Source organism: Mixophyes fleayi, chromosome 8 (genome assembly GCF_038048845.1).
Source record: "Mixophyes fleayi isolate aMixFle1 chromosome 8, aMixFle1.hap1, whole genome shotgun sequence".
NCBI classification, from domain to species: domain Eukaryota; kingdom Metazoa; phylum Chordata; class Amphibia; order Anura; family Limnodynastidae; genus Mixophyes; species Mixophyes fleayi.
Window position 1 is genome coordinate 123,242,402 of NC_134409.1, and position 5,226 is coordinate 123,247,627.

The 5,226-nt window shown below is 42.0% G+C and overlaps 1 long non-coding RNA gene across 1 annotated transcript; it reads left to right on the forward strand.

Annotated features, from left to right (window-relative positions):
- Window positions 1-3,211: 3,211 nt before the first annotated feature.
- On the forward strand, window positions 3,212-4,451 carry LOC142100186 (uncharacterized). The gene is made up of 3 exons (XR_012678757.1): window positions 3,212-3,255; window positions 3,516-3,577; window positions 3,917-4,451. It is a non-coding gene; the product is annotated as an uncharacterized LOC142100186 (long non-coding RNA).
- The last annotated feature ends 775 nt before the right edge of the window (window positions 4,452-5,226 follow it).

Consider the following 5,226-nt stretch of genomic DNA (forward strand, 5'->3'; position numbering starts at 1 on the left):
AGGACATACCTCCCAATTGGGTTGAGCAATAACAAAATTTCCCCTATGATAATTAAGAAACACAATAAATATGTGATTGCCATCTATACAATCAAGAGATAGCATTCTAGTAACCCCTTGCACGATCCAGAGAGGTTCTAGTGGTCTATATACAAGAGAGAGATAGCATTCTAGTGGCCTATGTGCATTACGGAGAGCATTCTAGTGAGCACTGTATGGTACAGAGAACATTCTAGTGACCACTGTACAGTACAAAGAGCATTCTATTGACCTATGTACATTACAGAGAGTATTCTAGTGACCACTGTACAGTACATAGAGCATTCTAGTGACCTTATTGACTATCTTATTGACTGGGTTTGTTCTCACTAATAACAGGGAGACACCTGCAGCGTGGAGTCCTCCTGTTGTAGTGGGAAGCAGACCCAGTCTGTTCAGCACCGGGCTAGAGCCTTTATTGTAAGGGGGGTTGCAAGAAATGAGAGGGCCCCTACCAAAGACAACCAGTGCATCGCTGTGGCTCTTCCTTACACCCCTGGGTTGTTTAAATATTGTAAATAAAAGCACATTTTCTAACATAATCCTTCTTGTACCATTTTATTATAAAATAAAACATTATTTCTCAATGTAGCCAAACGGTAAGTTTGCATTATTGACGATCCCCAGGGAATAAATTAATAATAATAATAATAAAAAAAAAACCTGTGACGGAAGAGAGCCGCTGCTTTTGGCTCTCCGACGTGGAATAGAAGTGAACTGAATTGAACGGGATGGTCTATAGCTGCTCAGCAAGTTACAAGCAGTCAGCACTGGAAAAGTTAGATCATTATGACAAATGCTGTTTGTATATCCACAGTGATTGTAGAAAAACAGAGGTGGGGTAACGCTCCACTAGCTAATATTAAAATATCACTGAGCCTGTGAGCTGTCCAAAATTGCTGTTGTGAAAATTTCTTACGCAATGTAAATAGCTGTTACACAGATTCAAGTTCCCCAAGTTAACCTGTTTATCTCACCTAATCATCCCCCAACAATGCTCTGTGTTCTCCCTAAAATGCAGTAACATAAGGCCGGCCAAGAGACTATAAAGCAGTGGTCAGGGAACAGGGGTAAATTACCCCAAATGGGGTAAAAATGAAATTCCTGGGGGTAATGCTGCTGATTCACATGCTGTCAGTGGGATTGTAGACCCCTTTAAATGTGAAATTGCTGTTGTACCAGAAGAGCCTCAAGGGTTGGCAGAGGCACTTCTTGAGCTTCGATGCAATAATGAAGCACGTATTGCATTTGAAAACAAAGCAGATCTGTCATATGTTTGGGTGTCAACAGCTGCAAAGGAATTCATTGTACATGAGGAGGCAGTCAAAAAGTTGCTGCCTTTTGCAACAACCTACCTTTGCGAACATGGATTTTCCACTGTAACGAACATAAAAACAAAGCAGAGAAATTGATTGGACACTGAAGACTGTATCCAAATTGCTCTGACATCAAAATGCCCCAATATTGATGCTCTCATATCAAAAATGAAGCAACATCATTTCTCCAAAACCTGAAGTTTTGAAGTTGAAGCTTTCAAAGAAATTTTGAATAGATTCAATAAAATTTTGAATTCCAATAATTAATAATATATGATTTCCTTCCTTTCAAATCAAAGGGGGTAACGTCAGTATATATAAATATATTTGGGGATAAAAAAGTTCCCTGCCCCTTGCTATAAAATAACTGATGTATCCTTATTCCTACATTGCAGACAAGACGTGATTTGTGAATCCCACAGGAACTGTATGATGTTTGCAATTGATTAGTCTGATTGCTTGTTTATTACTTTCTGCACGTACACTACAAAAATATAAAGAGAAATATATATCTAGTGATATTAATTATGATAAAAAAAGCTAAATAACAGAACAGTGTTTTAAAGCATTCTGAGATAAATGACTGAGAGGCAGACACTCAGTGGGACAGTCTGTACTGAGAGTCAGAAGCTTGTTGGAGCATAGGTCAATTAGTAGGTGATCTCATATGCCCAAAGGTCAATGGTACAGAGTAATTAGACACAGTAATAAACACAGTAGTTAAAATCACAGTATTTAAGCTGAAGCAACCTGAGTGCTATGTACTATTATCTCAGCATGTGACAGCATTGTTTAGTACAGTGTGTGTACAAATATAGAAGTGAATGGAATTTGATATGTTTAGATTAGAAGGGACAAAAACAACTAATTTAGTTTAGAATGGAGGCAGTAGGACAAGTGGCGGTAATATCTGCACGGTGGCTCAGTGGTTAGCACTTCTGCATTACAGCACTGGGGTCATGAGTTCAATTCCCGACCATGGCCTTATCTGTGTGGAGTTTGTATGTTCTCCCCGTGTTTGCCTGGGTTTCCTCCGGGTGCTCCGGTTTCCTCCCACACTCCAAAAACATACTGGTAGGTCAATTGCCTGCTAACAAATTGTATGTGTGTGTGTGTGTGTGTATGTTAGGGAATTTAGACTGTAAGCCCCAATAGGGCAGGGACTGATGTCAAAAATGATCTAGCAACTTGGCATGAGGGCCAAACAGCCCATTCTACTCCAATTTGCCCACCATGGGTGACCAAACTGTCCAATGATCTTGGCAATATCGGCCCCTGTGCGGTCAGCTCAAGAGACTCTAAGGGGTATATTTACTAAACTGCAGGTTTGAAAAAGTGGAGATGTTGCCCATAGCAACCAATCAGATTCTAGCTGTCATTTTGTAGAATATACTCCCGAATTCTGGGTAGATCTCCTGGACTCCCGGGAGAGCAAACCGTTCTCCCGCATCCTGCCCCCTAGTGAAGTGGGCAGGATGTGAGCCTCCATGACGCGATTTACGGCAAAATGTCGATTTCACATGATTGCGCCACGGGGCCAAAATGACATGAATCGCCTCGCCCAAACTCCCTCTGTCCACAGACTTCAGCTCCCCTCCGGGATCTCCCAAGAAAAGAACAAAGAAGTTGGTAAGTAAGTATGTGTTTTCGTGTAGGCTTGTTCCCACCATTAGAATGTGGTAATAACTATTTATTATATGTTAAGACTTGCTACTAGTACTATAGATTGTATTGGTGAAATAAAAGACATGGAAACTACATCACAAACGCAGCACTAAAGTCGTCCTGCCATGACGGTATATTTAGATCTCTAAAAAAAGATTGATATGTAATCCAACAGCACAAGCGGGATTAAAGGATATGTAGAGAGAGGAACAGACAGCGTTTTGTCAGATCCCTGGTACGTTTTTATTGCAAACGCCGAATTATCATTTGTCATTGGCATTTTTGGATTTAGGGACGCAGTTTTTTGAACTAAGTCAAATTAAGTTATGTGTAGTAAAAGTTCCTCTGCTATCAAGTGTCTGAGCCTTCAGTAAGCTGAATCAGTCACCAGTCTCAGTTGTCAAATCAATAGAAGCAAGAGGATAATTTGGCATTTCGTGATTTGTCTTTGGAGACTGCCGTGCCCTCAGGATGATGCCTCTAATCCTTTACTAGGGTCATGGCCGGGGCAGAGGAAGGAACTGCTGTGGAAATTGCAGAAACTTGCACCTTAGCCAGTAAGTGGATATTCATAAGTCTACCTCCTGCTGATAGGCTCTGTGCTAAGGCAAGCTTTACATTCAAAGCATAGAAGCTTTTAAATAATAATAATGTACTTTTTCTATGTGTTACGACACAGTCAGCTGTTCATTTCTCCATCTGAGACCCAGAACAGCAGCTCGATAACAAATCCTCCATTATAGTCACTTTTCCAGATGAGACACCTGCATGTGGCTTTAATTTATTATTTTGAGAAGCCTTCATGCAATTTTTTGCTAAATACATTGTTTGTTCTTTCCAGGTGTCTTCTGTCTTTTTAGCCATGGTTTGATATTTGTCTAATTTTGTTGACCTAGGACACAACACAGCTGCCGTCGTGGATGTCACTGTATGCAAAGACCAGCTTTACGCCATACCCCAGGAAGGACGCACGTTAGGGGTTATGCACAGTTTGTGTAGCGTTTCATTTGTGAAATTGTTCTGCTCATGCCCAGAAAATAGGTGTGCACATATGTGCCAATGAGACCATACTTGCTAGTTTTCATCATCACCATTTATTTATATAACGCCACTGATTCCGCAGCGCTGTACAGAGAACTCATTCACATCAGTCCCTGCCCCATTGGAGCTTACAGTCTAAATTCCCTAACATACACAGACACACTGAGAGAGACTAGGGTCAATTTTGATAGCAGCCAATTAACTTACTAGTATGTTTATTGGAGTGTGGGAGGAAACCAGAGCACCCGGAGGAAACCCACGCAAACAAGGGGAGAACATACAAACTCCACACAGATAAGGCCATAGTCAGGAATTGAACTCATGACCCTAGCGCTGTGAGGCAGAAGTGCTAACCACTAAGCCACCGTGCTGCCCCCATATATGTGCCTATGAGACCATACTTGCCAGCTTTAATAATTAAAAGTACGTGAGATCCCGATCAGGGGGTGTGTTGGGACGGTGGGAGGGGGGGCGGGATGTGATCAATAACTTAATAGTCACACTTCCCCGCAAATCGCGTCATTAAGGCTCCCATCCTGCCCACTTCACTAGGAAGTGGGCAGGATGTGGGAGAATTGCGTTCTTCCGGGAGACCTACCCGGATTTCGGGAGTCTTCCGGACATTCCGGGAGAGTTGGCACTTATGATGTAGATTTGCACAGATCTGGCATTTATGCCCTGCTTGCGCCATGGCAGGTGGTACAGGGGAGCGAAGGGGTGTTCTAACGTTGGCCGTGAAGGTGTGTGTACACAAATGTGGCTTATGTAAACCTGACGAAACATGCATATATGCTTATTAGGAGGCGTATCTTTTGAATCTGATAGAGGTCAGGTGCAAATACTCTCTGATGATGCTGATTATTGTAAACCATGAGCATATGCTGCTAATGCAGAGGCGGACACATCTCGAGATGCACACGGCTCTGCATATTGGCAGAAATGCGCTATGTCCCTGTCTTCCGTGTTTCCATTTTTTAATAGTAATTTACTCCCATTACATACATGTAAAAAACATTTCCAGAATACGTACATATCTCACACAAGACACTGCAAAAACCTTAATTCATGCACTCATCATCTCCAGCATCGACTATTGTAATTCCCTCCTTACTGGTCTTCCCAAAATCAGATGCCAGCCCCTACAATCGATTTTGCACTCAGCGGC